Here is a 15,587-nt window from a genome sequence, read left to right as displayed (position 1 = left end):
GCATTGTGTGTTTCTGCCGGAAGGGCTTGCACTGTGTGTTTCTGCCGGGCGTGCTTGTGTTGTGTGTTTCTGCCGGGAGTGCTTGCACTGTGTGTTTCTGCCGGGAGTGCTTGCGTTGTGTGTTTCTGCCGGGAGTGCTTGCACTGTGTGTTTCTGCCGGGAGAGCTTGCGCTGTGTGTTTCTGCATGAAGTGCTTGCTTTGTGTGTTTTTGCCGGGAGTGCTGGCGTTGTGTGTTTCTGACGGGAGCGCTTGCATTGTGTGTTTCTGCCGGAAGTGCTTGCGCTGTGTGTTTCTGCCGGAAGTTATTGCGTTGTGTGTTTCTGCCGGAAGTGCTTGCGCTGCGTGTTTCTGCCGGGAGTGCTTGCGTTGTGTGTTTCTGCCAGGAGTGCTTGCATTGTGTGTTTCTGCCGGGAGTGCTTGCACCGTGTGTTTCTGCTGGGATTGCTTGCATTGTGTGTTTCTGCCGGGAGTGCTTGCATTGTGTGTTTCTGCCGGGAGTGCTTGCACTGTGTGTTTCTGCCGGGAGTGCTTGCACTGTGTGTTCCTGCCGGGAGTGCTTGTGTTGTGTGTTTCTGCTGGGAGTGATTGCGTTGTGTGTTTCTGACGTGAGCGCTGGCATTGTGTGTTTCTGCCGGGAGCGCTTGCGTTGTGTGTTTCTGCCGGGAGTGCTTGCGTTCCGTGTTTCAGCTGTGAGTGCTTGTGTTGTGTGTTTCTGCCAGGAGTGCTTGCGTTGTGTGTTACTGCTGGGAGTGCTTGCGTTGTGTGTTTCTGCCGGGAGTGCTTGCACGGTGTGTTTCTGTCGGGAGTGCTTGTGTTGTGTGTTTCTGCAGGGAGTGCTTGCGTTGTGTGTTTCACCCGGGATTGCTTGCACTGTGTGTTTCGGCTGGGAGTGCTTGCGTTGTGTGTTTCTGCAGGGAGTGCTTGCGTTGTGTGTTTCTGCAGGGAGTGCTTGCGTTGTGTGATTCTCCGGGAGTGCTTGCACCGTGTTTTTCTGGCGGGAGTGCTTGCGTTGTGTGTTTCTCCCAGGAGTGCTTGCACCGTGTGTTTCAGCCGGGAGTGCTTGCACTGTGTGTTTCTGCTGTGAGTGCTTGCGTTGTGTGTTCCTGCCGGGATTGTTGCATTGTGTGTTTCTGCTGGGAGTGCTTGCGTTGTGTGTTTCTGCTGGGAGTGCTTGCGCGGTGTGTTTCTGCCGGGAGTGCTTGAGTTGTGTGTTTCTGCTGGGAGTGCTTGCACTGTGTGTTCCTGCTGGGAGTGCTTGCATTGTGTCTTCCTGCCTGGATTGCTTGTGTTGTGTGTTTCTGCCGGGAGTGCTTGCACTGTGTGTTTCTGCTGGGAGTGCTTGCGTTGTGTGTTTCTGCCGGGAGTGCTTGCACTGTGTGTTTCTGCCAGGAGTGCTTGCGCCGTCTGTATCTGCCGGGAGTGCTTGCACCGTGTGTTTCTGCCGGGAGTGCTTGCGTTGTGTGTTTCTCCCGGGAGTGCTTGTGTTCTGTGTTTATGCTGGGAGTGCTTGCACTGTGTGTTCCTGCCTGGATTGCTTGCGTTGTGTGTTTCTGCCGGAAGTGCTTGCTTTGAGTGTTTTTGCCGGGAGTGCTTGCGTTGTGTGTTTCTGACGGGAGCGCTTGCATTGTGTGTTTCTGCCGGAAGTGCTTGCGCTGTGTGTTTCTGCCGGAAGTTATTGCGTTGTGTGTTTCTGCCGGAAGTGCTTGCGCTGCGTGTTTCTGCCGGGAGTGCTTGCGTTGTGTGTTTCTGCCGGGAGTGCTTGCACCGTGTGTTTCTGCTGGGAGCGCTTGCACCGTGTGTTTCTGCCGGGATTGCTTACATTGTGTGTTTCTGCCGGGAGTGCTTGCGTTGTGTGTTTCTGCCGGGAGTGCTTGCACTGTGTGTTTCTGCCGGGAGTGCTTGCAATGTGTGTTCCAGCCGGGAGTGCTTGTGTTGTGTGTTTCTGCTGGGAGTGATTGCGTTGTGTGTTTCTGACGTGAGCGCTGGCATTGTGTGTTTCTGCCGGGAGCGCTTGCGTTGTGTGTTTCTGCCGGGAGTGCTTGCGTTCCGTGTTTCAGCTGTGAGTGCTTGCGTTGTGTGTTTCTGCCAGGAGTGCTTGCGTTGTGTGTTACTGCTGGGAGTGCTTGCGTTGTGTGTTTCTGCCGGGAGTGCTTGCACGGTGTGTTTCTGTCGGGAGTGCTTGTGTTGTGTGTTTCTGCAGGGAGTGCTTGCGTTGTGTGTTTCACCCGGGATTGCTTGCACTGTGTGTTTCGGCTGGGAGTGCTTGCGTTGTGTGTTTCTGCAGGGAGTGCTTGCGTTGTGTGTTTCTGCAGGGAGTGCTTGTGTTGTGTGATTCTCCGGGAGTGCTTGCACCGTGTTTTTCTGGCGGGAGTGCTTGCGTTGTGTGTTTCTCCCAGGAGTGCTTGCACCGTGTGTTTCGGCCGGGAGTGCTTGCACTGTGTGTTTCTGCTGTGAGTGCTTGCGTTGTGTGTTCCTGCCGGGATTGTTGCGTTGTGTGTTTCTGCTGGGAGTGCTTGCGTTGTGTGTTTCTGCTGGGAGTGCTTGCGCGGTGTGTTTCTGCTGGGAGTGCTTGCATTGTGTCTTCCTGCCTGGATTGCTTGTGTTGTGTGTTTCTGCCGGGAGTGCTTGCACTGTGTGTTTCTGCTGGGAGTGCTTGCGTTGTGTGTTTCTGCCGGGAGTGCTTGCACTGTGTGTTTCTGCCGGGAGTGCTTGCGCCGTCTGTATCTGCCGGGAGTGCTTGCACCGTGTGTTTCTGCCGGGAGTGCTTGCGTTGTGTGTTTCTCCCGGGAGTGCTTGTGTTCTGTGTTTATTCTGGGAGTGCTTGCACTATGTGTTTCAGCCGGGAGTGCTTGCACCGTGTGTTTCTGCCGGGAGAGCTTGCACCGTGTGTTTCTGCCGGGATTGCTTGCACCGTGTGTTTCTGCCGTGATTGCTTGCACCGTGTGTTTCTGCCGGGAGTGCTTGCGTAGTGTTTTTCTGCCGGGCGTGCTTGTGTTGTGTGTTTCTGCCGGAAGTGCTTGCACCATGTGTTTCTGCCGGGAGTGATTGCGTTGTGTGTTTCAGTCAGGAGAGCATGCACTGAGTGTTTCTGCCGGGAGTGCTTGCGTTGCGTGTTTCTGCCGGGAGTGCTTGCGTTGTGAGATTCTGACGGGAGCGCTGGCATTGTGTGTTTCTGCCGGAAGGGCTTGCACTGTGTGTTTCTGCCGGGCGTGCTTGTGTTGTGTGTTTCTGCCGGGAGTGCTTGCACTGTGTGTTTCTGCCGGGAGTGCTTGCGTTGTGTGTTTCTGCCGGGAGTGCTTGCACTGTGTGTTTCTGCCGGGAGAGCTTGCGCTGTGTGTTTCTGCATGAAGTGCTTGCTTTGTGTGTTTTTGCCGGGAGTGCTTGCGTTGTGTGTTTCTGACGGGAGCGCTTGCATTGTGTGTTTCTGCCGGAAGTGCTTGCGCTGTGTGTTTCTGCCGGAAGTTATTGCGTTGTGTGTTTCTGCCGGAAGTGCTTGCGCTGCGTGTTTCTGCCGGGAGTGCTTGCGTTGTGTGTTTCTGCCAGGAGTGCTTGCATTGTGTGTTTCTGCCGGGAGTGCTTGCACCGTGTGTTTCTGCTGGGAGCGCTTGCACCGTGTGTTTCTGCCGGGATTGCTTGCATTGTGTGTTTCTGCCGGGAGTGCTTGCGTTGTGTGTTTCTGCCGGGAGTGCTTGCACTGTGTGTTTCTGCCGGGAGTGCTTGCACTGTGTGTTCCTGCCGGGAGTGCTTGTGTTGTGTGTTTCTGCGGGGAGTGATTGCGTTGTCTGTTTCTGACGTGAGCGCTGGCATTGTGTGTTTCTGCCGGGAGCGCTTGCGTTGTGTGTTTCTGCCGGGAGTGCTTGCGTTCCGTGTTTCAGCTGTGAGTGCTTGCGTTGTGTGTTTCTGCCAGGAGTGCTTGCGTTGTGTGTTACTGCTGTGAGTGCTTGCGTTGTGTGTTTCTGCCGGGAGTGCTTGCACGGTGTGTTTCTGTCGGGAGTGCTTGTGTTGTGTGTTTCTGCAGGGAGTGCTTGCGTTGTGTGTTTCACCCGGGATTGCTTGCACTGTGTGTTTCGGCTGGGCGTGCTTGCGTTGTGTGTTTCTGCAGGGAGTGCTTGCGTTGTGTGTTTCTGCAGGGAGTGCTTGCGTTGTGTGATTCTCCGGGAGTGCTTGCACCGTGTTTTTCTGGCGGGAGTGCTTGCGTTGTGTGTTTCTCCCAGGAGTGCTTGCACGTGTGTTTCAGCCGGGAGTGCTTGCACTGTGTGTTTCTGCTGTGAGTGCTTGCGTTGTGTGTTCCTGCCGGGATTGTTGCGTTGTGTGTTTCTGCTGGGAGTGCTTGCGTTGTGTGTTTCTGCTGGGAGTGCTTGCGCGGTGTGTTTCTGCCGGGAGTGCTTGAGTTGTGTGTTTCTGCCGGGAGTGCTTGCACCGTGTGTTTCTGCCGGGAGTGCTTGCACCGTGTGTTTCTGCCGGGATTGTTTGCATTGTGTGTTTCTGCCGGGATTGCTTGCACCGTGTGTTTCTGCCGGGAGTGCTTGCACCGTGTGTTTCTGCCGGGAGTGCTTGCACCGTGTGTTTCTGCCGGGAGTGCTTGCACCGTGTGTTTCTGCCGGGATTGCTTGCACCGTGTGTTTCTGCCGTGATTGCTTGCACCGTGTGTTTCTGCCGGGAGTGCTTGCGTAGTGTTTTTCTGCCGGGTGTGCTTGTGTTGTGTGTTTCTGCCGGGAGTACTTGCACTGTGTGTTTCTGCCAGGATTGCTTGCATCGTGTGTTTCTCCCGGGAGTGCTTGCGTTGTGTGTTTCTGCCGGGAGTGCTTGCGTTGTGTGTTTCTGCCTGGATTGCTTGCACCGTGTGTTTCTGCCGGGAGTGCTTGCACCGTGTGTTTCAGCCGGGATTGCTTGCATTGTGTGTTGCTGCCGTGAGTGCTTGCACTGTGTGTTTCTGCCGGGAGTGCTTGCACGGTGTGTTTCTGCCGGGAGTGCTTGCATCGTGTGTTTCTCCCGGGAGTGCTTGCGTTGTGTGATTCTGCCGGGAGTGCTTGCGTTGTGTGTTTCTGCCTGGATTGCTTGCACCGTGTGTTTCTGCTGGGAGTGCTTGCGTTGTGTGTTTCTGCCTGGATTGCTTGCACCGTGTGTTTTTGCCGGGAGTACTTGCGTTGTGTGTTTCTGCCGGGGGTGCGTGCACTGTGTGTTCCTGCCTGGATTGCTTGCGTTGTGTGTTTCTGCCGGGAGAGTTTGCACCGTGTGTTTCTGCTGCGAGTGCTTGTGTTGTGTGTTTCTGCCGGGAGTGCTTGCACTGTGTGTTCCTGCCTGGATTGCTTGCTCTGTGTGTTTCTGCCGGGAATGGTTGCACCGTGTGTTTCAGCTGGGCGTGCTTGCACTGTGTGTTTCTGCCGGGAGTGCTTGCGTTGTGTGTTTCTGCCGGAAGTGCTTGCACCATGTGTTTCTGCCGGGAGTGAATGCGTTGTGTGTTTCAGTCAGGAGAGCATGCACTGAGTGTTTCTGCCGGGAGCGCATGCGTTGCGTGTTTCTGCCAGGAGTGATTGCGTTGTGTGTTTCAGTCAGGAGTGCTTGCGTTGCGTGTTTCTGCCGGGAGTTCTTGCGTTGTGAGTTTCTGACGGGAGCGCTGGCATTGTGTGTTTCTGCCGGGAGCGCTTGCGTTGTGTGTTTCTGCCGGGAGTGCTTGCGTTCCGTGTTTCAGCTGTGAGTGCTTGCGTTGTGTGTTTCTGCCAGGAGTGCTTGCGTTGTGTGTTACTGCTGGGAGTGCTTGCGTTGTGTGTTTCTGCCGGGAGTGATTGCGTTGTGAGTTTCTGACGGGAGCGCTGGCATTGTGTGTTTCTGCCGGGAGCGCTTGCGTTGTGTGTTTCTGCCGGGAGTGCTTGCGTTCCGTGTTTCAGCTGTGAGTGCTTGCGTTGTGTGTTTCTGCCAGGAGTGCTTGCGTTGTGTGTTACTGCTGGGAGTGCTTGCGTTGTGTGTTTCTGCCGGGAGTCCTTGCACGGTGTGTTTCTGTCGGGAGTGCTTGCGTAGTGTGTTTCTGCAGGGAGTGCTTGCGTTGTGTGTTTCACCCGGGATTGCTTGCACTGTGTGTTTCGGCTGGGAGTGCTTGCGTTGTGTGTTTCTGCAGGGAGTGCTTGCGTTGTGTGTTTCTGCAGGGAGTGCTTGCGTTGTGTATTTCTCCGGGAGTGCTTGCACCGTGTTTTTCTGGCGGGAGTGCTTGCGTTGTGTGTTTCTCCCAGGAGTGCTTGCACCGTGTGTTTCAGCCGGGAGTGCTTGCACTGTGTGTTTCTGCTGTGAGTGCTTGCGTTGTGTGTTCCTGCCGGGATTGTTGCGTTGTGTGTTTCTGCTGGGAGTGCTTGCGTTGTGTGTTTCTGCTGGGAGTGCTTGCGCGGTGTGTTTCTGCCGGGAGTGCTTGAGTTGTGTGTTTCTGCTGAGAGTGCTTGCACTGTGTGTTCCTGCTGGGAGTGCTTGCATTGTGTCTTCCTGCCTGGATTGCTTGTGTTGTGTGTTTCTGCCGGGAGTGCTTGCACTGTGTGTTTCTGCTGGGTGTGCTTGCGTTGTGTGTTTCTGCCGGGAGAGCTTGCACCGTGTGTTTCTGCCGGGAGTCCTTGCACCGTGTATTTCTGCCGCAAGTGCTTGCACCGTGTATTTCTGCCGCGAGTGCTTGCGTTGTGTGTTCCTGCCGGGAGTATTTGCGTTGTGTGTTTCTGACGGTAGTGCTTGCAACATTTGTTCTTGCCGGGAGTGCTTGCGCTGTCTGTATCTGCCGGGAGTTATTGCACCGTGTGTTTCTGCCGGGAGTGCTTGCGTTGTGTGTTTCTCCCGGGAGTGCTTGTGTTCTGTGTTTATGCTGGGAGTGCTTGCACTATGTGTTTCAGCCGGGAGTGCTTGCACCGTGTGTTTCTGCCGGGAGAGCTTGCACCGTGTGTTTCTGCCGGGAGAGCTTGCACCGTGTGTTTCTGCCGGGAGCGCGTGCGTTGTGTGTTTCTGCCGGGGTTGCTTGCGTTGTGTGTTCCTGCTGGGAGTGCTTGCGTTGTGTGTTTCTGCCAGGAGTGCTTGCATTGTGTGTTTCTGCCGGGATTGCTTGCATTGTGTGTTTCTGCCGGGAGTGCTTGCGTTGTGTGTTTCTGCCGGGAGTGCTTGCACTGTGTGTTTCTGCCGGGAGTGCTTGCACTGTGTGTTCCTGCCGGGAGTGCTTGTGTTGTGTGTTTCTGCTGGGAGTGATTGCGTTGTGTGTTTCTGCCGGGAGTGCTTGCACTGTGTGTTTCTGCCGGGAGTGATTGCGTTGTGAGTTTCTGACGTGAGCGCTGGCATTGTGTGTTTCTGCTGGGAGCGCTTGCGTTGTGTGTTTCTGCCGGGAGTGCTTGCGTTCCGTGTTTCAGATGTGAGTGCTTGCGTTGTGTGTTTCTGCCAGGAGTGCTTGCGTTGTGTGTTACTGCTGGGAGTGCTTGCACCGTCTGTTTCTGCCGGGAGTGCTTGCACCGTGTGTTTCTGCCGGGAGTGCTTGCACCGTGTGCTTCTGCCGGGTTTGCTTGCATTGTGTGTTTCTGCCGTGATTGCTTGCACCGTGTGTTTCTGCCGGGAGTGCTTGCGTAGTGTTTTTCTGCCGGGCGTGCTTGTGTTCTGTGTTTCTGCCGGGAGTACTTGCACTGTGTGTTTCTGCAAGGATTGCTTGCATCGTGTGTTTCTCCCGGGAGTGCTTGCGTTGTGTGTTTCTGCCGGGAGTGCTTGCGTTGTGTCTTTCTGCCTGGATTGCTTGCACCGTGTGTTTCTGCCGGGAGTGCTTGCACCGTGTGTTTCAGCCGGGATTGCTTGCATTGTGTGTTTCTGCCGGGAGTGCTTGCACTGTGTGTTTCTGCCGGGAGTGCTTGCGTTGTGTGATTCTGCCGGGAGTGCTTGCATCGTGTGTTTCTCCCGGGATTGCTTGCGTTGTGTGATTCTGCCGTGATTGCTTGCACCGTGTGTTTCTGCCGGGAGTGCTTGCGTAGTGTTTTTCTGCCGGGTGTGCTTGTGTTGTGTGTTTCTGCCGGGAGTACTTGCACTGTGTGTTTCTGCCAGGATTGCTTGCATCGTGTGTTTCTCCCGGGAGTGCTTGCACTGTGTGTTTCTGCCGGGAGTGCTTGCACTGTGTGTTCCTGCCGGGAGTGCTTGTGTTGTGTGTTTCTGCTGGGAGTGCTTGCGTTGTGTGTTTCTGCTGGGAGTGCTTGCGCGGTGTGTTTCTGCCGGGAGTGCTTGAGTTGTGTGTTTCTGCTGAGAGTGCTTGCACTGTGTGTTCCTGCTGGGAGTGCTTGCATTGTGTCTTCCTGCCTGGATTGCTTGTGTTGTGTGTTTCTGCCGGGAGTGCTTGCACTGTGTGTTTCTGCTGGGTGTGCTTGCGTTGTGTGTTTCTGCCGGGAGAGCTTGCACCGTGTGTTTCTGCCGGGAGTCCTTGCACCGTGTATTTCTGCCGCAAGTGCTTGCACCGTGTATTTCTGCCGCGAGTGCTTGCGTTGTGTGTTCCTGCCGGGAGTATTTGCGTTGTGTGTTTCTGACGGTAGTGCTTGCAACATTTGTTCTTGCCGGGAGTGCTTGCGCTGTCTGTATCTGCCGGGAGTTATTGCACCGTGTGTTTCTGCCGGGAGTGCTTGCGTTGTGTGTTTCTCCCGGGAGTGCTTGTGTTCTGTGTTTATGCTGGGAGTGCTTGCACTATGTGTTTCAGCCGGGAGTGCTTGCACCGTGTGTTTCTGCCGGGAGAGCTTGCACCGTGTGTTTCTGCCGGGAGAGCTTGCACCGTGTGTTTCTGCCGGGAGCGCGTGCGTTGTGTGTTTCTGCCGGGATTGCTTGCGTTGTGTGTTCCTGCTGGGAGTGCTTGCGTTGTGTGTTTCTGCCAGGAGTGCTTGCATTGTGTGTTTCTGCCGGGATTGCTTGCATTGTGTGTTTCTGCCGGGAGTGCTTGCGTTGTGTGTTTCTGCCGGGAGTGCTTGCACTGTGTGTTTCTGCCGGGAGTGCTTGCACTGTGTGTTCCTGCCGGGAGTGCTTGTGTTGTGTGTTTCTGCTGGGAGTGATTGCGTTGTGTGTTTCTGCCGGGAGTGCTTGCACTGTGTGTTTCTGCCGGGAGTGATTGCGTTGTGAGTTTCTGACGTGAGCGCTGGCATTGTGTGTTTCTGCTGGGAGCGCTTGCGTTGTGTGTTTCTGCCGGGAGTGCTTGCGTTCCGTGTTTCAGATGTGAGTGCTTGCGTTGTGTGTTTCTGCCAGGAGTGCTTGCGTTGTGTGTTACTGCTGGGAGTGCTTGCACCGTCTGTTTCTGCCGGGAGTGCTTGCACCGTGTGTTTCTGCCGGGAGTGCTTGCACCGTGTGCTTCTGCCGGGTTTGCTTGCATTGTGTGTTTCTGCCGTGATTGCTTGCACCGTGTGTTTCTGCCGGGAGTGCTTGCGTAGTGTTTTTCTGCCGGGCGTGCTTGTGTTCTGTGTTTCTGCCGGGAGTACTTGCACTGTGTGTTTCTGCAAGGATTGCTTGCATCGTGTGTTTCTCCCGGGAGTGCTTGCGTTGTGTGTTTCTGCCGGGAGTGCTTGCGTTGTGTCTTTCTGCCTGGATTGCTTGCACCGTGTGTTTCTGCCGGGAGTGCTTGCACCGTGTGTTTCAGCCGGGATTGCTTGCATTGTGTGTTTCTGCCGGGAGTGCTTGCACTGTGTGTTTCTGCCGGGAGTGCTTGCGTTGTGTGATTCTGCCGGGAGTGCTTGCATCGTGTGTTTCTCCCGGGATTGCTTGCGTTGTGTGATTCTGCCGGGAGTGCTTGCGTTGTGTGTTTATGCTGGGAGTGCTTGCACTATGTGTTTCAGCCGGGAGTGCTTGCGTTGTGTGTTTCTGCTGGGAGTGCTTGCGCGGTGTGTTTCTGCCGGGAGTGCTTGAGTTGTGTGTTTCTGCTGAGAGTGCTTGCACTGTGTGTTCCTGCTGGGAGTGCTTGCATTGTGTCTTCCTGCCTGGATTGCTTGTGTTGTGTGTTTCTGCCGGGAGTGCTTGCACTGTGTGTTTCTGCTGGGAGTGCTTGCGTTGTGTGTTTCTGCCGGGAGAGCTTGCACCGTGTGTTTCTGCCGGGAGTCCTTGCACCGTGTATTTCTGCCGCAAGTGCTTGCACCGTGTATTTCTGCCGCGAGTGCTTGCGTTGTGTGTTCCTGCCGGGAGTATTTGCGTTGTGTGTTTCTGACGGTAGTGCTTGCAACATTTGTTCTTGCCGGGAGTGCTTGCGCTGTCTGTATCTGCCGGGAGTTATTGCACCGTGTGTTTCTGCCGGGAGTGCTTGCGTTGTGTGTTTCTCCCGGGAGTGCTTGTGTTCTGTGTTTATGCTGGGAGTGCTTGCACTATGTGTTTCAGCCGGGAGTGCTTGCACCGTGTGTTTCTGCCGGGAGAGCTTGCACCGTGTGTTTCTGCCGGGAGAGCTTGCACCGTGTGTTTCTGCCGGGAGCGCGTGCGTTGTGTGTTTCTGCCGGGATTGCTTGCGTTGTGTGTTCCTGCTGGGAGTGCTTGCGTTGTGTGTTTCTGCCAGGAGTGCTTGCATTGTGTGTTTCTGCCGGGATTGCTTGCATTGTGTGTTTCTGCCGGGAGTGCTTGCGTTGTGTGTTTCTGCCGGGAGTGCTTGCACTGTGTGTTTCTGCCGGGAGTGCTTGCACTGTGTGTTCCTGCCGGGAGTGCTTGTGTTGTGTGTTTCTGCTGGGAGTGATTGCGTTGTGTGTTTCTGCCGGGAGTGCTTGCACTGTGTGTTTCTGCCGGGAGTGATTGCGTTGTGAGTTTCTGACGTGAGCGCTGGCATTGTGTGTTTCTGCTGGGAGCGCTTGCGTTGTGTGTTTCTGCCGGGAGTGCTTGCGTTCCGTGTTTCAGATGTGAGTGCTTGCGTTGTGTGTTTCTGCCAGGAGTGCTTGCGTTGTGTGTTACTGCTGGGAGTGCTTGCACCGTCTGTTTCTGCCGGGAGTGCTTGCACCGTGTGTTTCTGCCGGGAGTGCTTGCACCGTGTGCTTCTGCCGGGTTTGCTTGCATTGTGTGTTTCTGCCGTGATTGCTTGCACCGTGTGTTTCTGCCGGGAGTGCTTGCGTAGTGTTTTTCTGCCGGGCGTGCTTGTGTTCTGTGTTTCTGCCGGGAGTACTTGCACTGTGTGTTTCTGCAAGGATTGCTTGCATCGTGTGTTTCTCCCGGGAGTGCTTGCGTTGTGTGTTTCTGCCGGGAGTGCTTGCGTTGTGTCTTTCTGCCTGGATTGCTTGCACCGTGTGTTTCTGCCGGGAGTGCTTGCACCGTGTGTTTCAGCCGGGATTGCTTGCATTGTGTGTTTCTGCCGGGAGTGCTTGCACCGTGTGTTTCTGCCGGGAGTGCTTGCGTTGTGTGATTCTGCCGGGAGTGCTTGCATCGTGTGTTTCTCCCGGGATTGCTTGCGTTGTGTGATTCTGCCGGGAGTGCTTGCGTTGTGTGTTTCTGCCTGGATTGCTTGCACCGTGTGTTTCTGCTGGGAGTGCTTGCGTTGTGTGTTTCTGCCTGGATTGCTTGCACCGTGTGTTTCAGCCGGGATTGCTTGCATTGTGTGTTTCTGCCGGGAGTGCTTGCACCGTGTGTTTCTGCCGGGAGTGCTTGCGTTGTGTGATTCTGCCGGGAGTGCTTGCATCGTGTGTTTCTCCCGGGAGTGCTTGCGTTGTGTGATTCTGCCGGGAGTGCTTGCGTTGTGTGTTTCTGCCTGGATTGCTTGCACCGTGTGTTTCTGCTGCGAGTGCTTGCGTTGTCTGTTTCTGCCGGGAGTGCTTGCACTGTGTGTTCCTGCCTGGATTGCTTGCACTGTGTGTTTCTGCCGGGAATGATTGCACCGTGTGTTTCAGCTGGGCGTGCTTGCACTGTGTGTTTCTGCCGGGAGTGCTTGCGTTGTGCGTTTCTGCCGGGAGCGCATGCGTTGCGTGTTTCTGCCAGGAGTGATTGCGTTGTGTGTTTCAGTCAGGAGTGCTTGCGTTGCGTGTTTCTGCCGGGAGTTCTTGCTTTGTGAGTTTCTGACGGGAGCGCTGGCATTGTGTGTTTCTGCCGGGAGCGCTGGCATTGTGTGTTTCTGCCGGGAGCGCTTGCGTTGTGTGTTTCTGCCGGGAGTGCTTGCGTTCCGTGTTTCAGCTGTGAGTGCTTGCGTTGTGTGTTTCTGCCAGGAGTGCTTGCGTTGTGTGTTACTGCTGGGAGTGCTTGCGTTGTGTGTTTCTGCCGGGAGTGATTGCGTTGTGAGTTTCTGACGGGAGCGCTGGCATTGTGTGTTTCTGCCGGGAGCGCTTGCGTTGTGTGTTTCTGCCGGGAGTGCTTGCGTTCCGTGTTTCAGCTGTGAGTGCTTGCGTTGTGTGTTTCTGCCAGGAGTGCTTGCGTTGTGTGTTACTGCAGGGAGTGCTTGCGTTGTGTGTTTCTGCAGGGAGTGCTTGCGTTGTGTGTTTCACCCGGGATTGCTTGCACTGTGTGTTTCGGCTGGGAGTGCTTGCGTTGTGTGTTTCTGCAGGGAGTGCTTGCGTTGTGTGTTTCTGCAGGGAGTGCTTGCGTTGTGTGTTTCTCCGGGAGTGCTTGCACCGTGTTTTTCTGGCGGGAGTGCTTGCGTTGTGTGTTTCTCCCAGGAGTGCTTGCACCGTGTGTTTCAGCCGGGAGTGCTTGCACTGTGTGTTTCTGCTGTGAGTGCTTGCGTTGTGTGTTTCTGCTGAGAGTGCTTGCACTGTGTGTTCCTGCTGGGAGTGCTTGCATTGTGTCTTCCTGCCGGGAGTGCTTGTGTTGTGTGTTTCTGCCGGGAGTGCTTGCACTGTGTGTTTCTGCTGGGAGTGCTTGCGTTGTGTGTTTCTGCCGGGAGAGCTTGCACCGTGTGTTTCTGCCGGGAGTGCTTGCACCGTGTATTTCTGCCGCGAGTGCTTGCGTTGTGTGTTCCTGCCGGGAGTATTTGCGTTGTGTGTTTCTGACGGTAGTGCTTGCAACATTTGTTCTTGCCGGGAGTGCTTGCGCTGTCTGTATCTGCCGGGAGTTATTGCACCGTGTGTTTCTGCCGGGAGTGCTTGCGTTGTGTGTTTCTCCCGGGAGTGCTTGTGTTCTGTGTTTATGCTGGGAGTGCTTGCACTATGTGTTTCAGCCGGGAGTGCTTGCACCGTGTGTTTCTGCTGGGAGTGCTTGCGTTGTGTGTTTCTGCCTGGATTGCTTGCACCGTGTGTTTTTGCCGGGAGTACTTGCGTTGTGTGTTTCTGCCGGGGGTGCGTGCACTGTGTGTTCCTGCCTGGATTGCTTGCGTTGTGTGTTTCTGCCGGGAGAGTTTGCACCGTGTGTTTCTGCTGCGAGTGCTTGCGTTGTCTGTTTCTGCCGGGAGTGCTTGCACTGTGTGTTCCTGCCTGGATTGCTTGCACTGTGTGTTTCTGCCGGGAATGGTTGCACCGTGTGTTTCAGCTGGGCGTGCTTGCACTGTGTGTTTCTGCCGGGAGTGCTTGCGTTGTGTGTTTCTGCCGGGAGCGCATGCGTTGCGTGTTTCTGCCAGGAGTGATTGCGTTGTGTGTTTCAGTCAGGAGTGCTTGCGTTGCGTGTTTCTGCCGGGAGTTCTTGCGTTATGAGTTTCTGACGGGAGCGCTGGCATTGTGTGTTTCTGCCGGGAGCGCTTGCGTTGTGTGTTTCTGCCGGGAGTGCTTGCGTTCCGTGTTTCAGCTGTGAGTGCTTGCGTTGTGTGTTTCTGCCAGGAGTGCTTGCGTTGTGTGTTACTGCTGGGAGTGCTTGCGTTGTGTGTTTCTGCCGGGAGTGATTGCGTTGTGAGTTTCTGACGGGAGCGCTGGCATTGTGTGTTTCTGCCGGGAGCGCTTGCGTTGTGTGTTTCTGCCGGGAGTGCTTGCGTTCCGTGTTTCAGCTGTGAGTGCTTGCGTTGTGTGTTTCTACCAGGAGTGCTTGCGTTGTGTGTTACTGCAGGGAGTGCTTGCGTTGTGTGTTTCTGCAGGGAGTGCTTGCGTTGTGTGTTTCACCCGGGATTGCTTGCACTGTGTGTTTCGGCTGGGAGTGCTTGTGTTGTGTGTTTCTGCAGGGAGTGCTTGCGTTGTGTGTTTCTGCAGGGAGTGCTTGCGTTGTGTGTTTCTCCGGGAGTGCTTGCACCGTGTTTTTCTGGCGGGAGTGCTTGCGTTGTGTGTTTCTCCCAGGAGTGCTTGCACCGTGTGTTTCAGCCGGGAGTGCTTGCACTGTGTGTTTCTGCTGTGAGTGCTTGCGTTGTGTGTTCCTGCCGGGATTGTTGCGTTGTGTGTTTCTGCTGGGAGTGCTTGCGTTGTGTGTTTCTGCTGGGAGTGCTTGCGCGGTGTGTTTCTGCCGGGAGTGCTTGAGTTGTGTGTTTCTGCTGAGAGTGCTTGCACTGTGTGTTCCTGCTGGGAGTGCTTGCATTGTGTGTTTCTGCTGGGAGTGCTTGCATTGTGTCTTCCTGCCTGGATTGCTTGTGTTGTGTGTTTCTGCCGGGAGTGCTTGCACTGTGTGTTTCTGCTGGGAGTGCTTGCGTTGCGTGTTTCTGCCGGGAGTTCTTGCGTTGTGAGTTTCTGACGGGAGCGCTGGCATTGTGTGTTTCTGCCGGGAGCGCTTGCGTTGTGTGTTTCTGCCGGGAGTGCTTGCGTTCCGTGTTTCAGCTGTGAGTGCTTGCGTTGTGTGTTTCTGCCAGGAGTGCTTGCGTTGTGTGTTACTGCTGGGAGTGCTTGCGTTGTGTGTTTCTGCCGGGAGTGATTGCGTTGTGAGTTTCTGACGGGAGCGCTGGCATTGTGTGTTTCTGCCGGGAGCGCTTGCGTTGTGTGTTTCTGCCGGGAGTGCTTGCGTTCCGTGTTTCAGCTGTGAGTGCTTGCGTTGTGTGTTTCTGCCAGGAGTGCTTGCGTTGTGTGTTACTGCAGGGAGTGCTTGCGTTGTGTGTTTCTGCAGGGAGTGCTTGCGTTGTGTGTTTCACCCGGGATTGCTTGCACTGTGTGTTTCGGCTGGGAGTGCTTGCGTTGTGTGTTTCTGCAGGGAGTGCTTGCGTTGTGTGTTTCTGCAGGGAGTGCTTGCGTTGTGTGTTTCTCCGGGAGTGCTTGCACCGTGTTTTTCTGGCGGGAGTGCTTGCGTTGTGTGTTTCTCCCAGGAGTGCTTGCACCGTGTGTTTCAGCCGGGAGTGCTTGCACTGTGTGTTTCTGCTGTGAGTGGTTGCGTTGTGTGTTTCTGCTGAGAGTGCTTGCACTGTGTGTTCCTGCTGGGAGTGCTTGCATTGTGTCTTCCTGCCGGGAGTGCTTGTGTTGTGTGTTTCTGCCGGGAGTGCTTGCACTGTGTGTTTCTGCTGGGAGTGCTTGCGTTGTGTGTTTCTGCCGGGAGAGCTTGCACCGTGTGTTTCTGCCGGGAGTGCTTGCACCGTGTATTTCTGCCGCGAGTGCTTGCGTTGTGTGTTCCTGCCGGGAGTATTTGCGTTGTGTGTTTCTGACGGTAGTGCTTGCAACATTTGTTCTTGCCGGGAGTGCTTGCGCTGTCTGTATCTGCCGGGAGTTATTGCACCGTGTGTTTCTGCCGGGAGTGCTTGCGTTGTGTGTTTCTCCCGGGAGTGCTTGTGTTCTGTGTTTATGCTGGGAGTGCTTGCACTATGTGTTTCAGCCGGGAGTGCTTGCAC

This window comes from Hypanus sabinus, chromosome 11 (assembly GCF_030144855.1).
Source record: "Hypanus sabinus isolate sHypSab1 chromosome 11, sHypSab1.hap1, whole genome shotgun sequence".
NCBI lineage: Eukaryota > Metazoa > Chordata > Chondrichthyes > Myliobatiformes > Dasyatidae > Hypanus > Hypanus sabinus.
Note: the sequence above shows the minus strand (reverse complement) of the source record.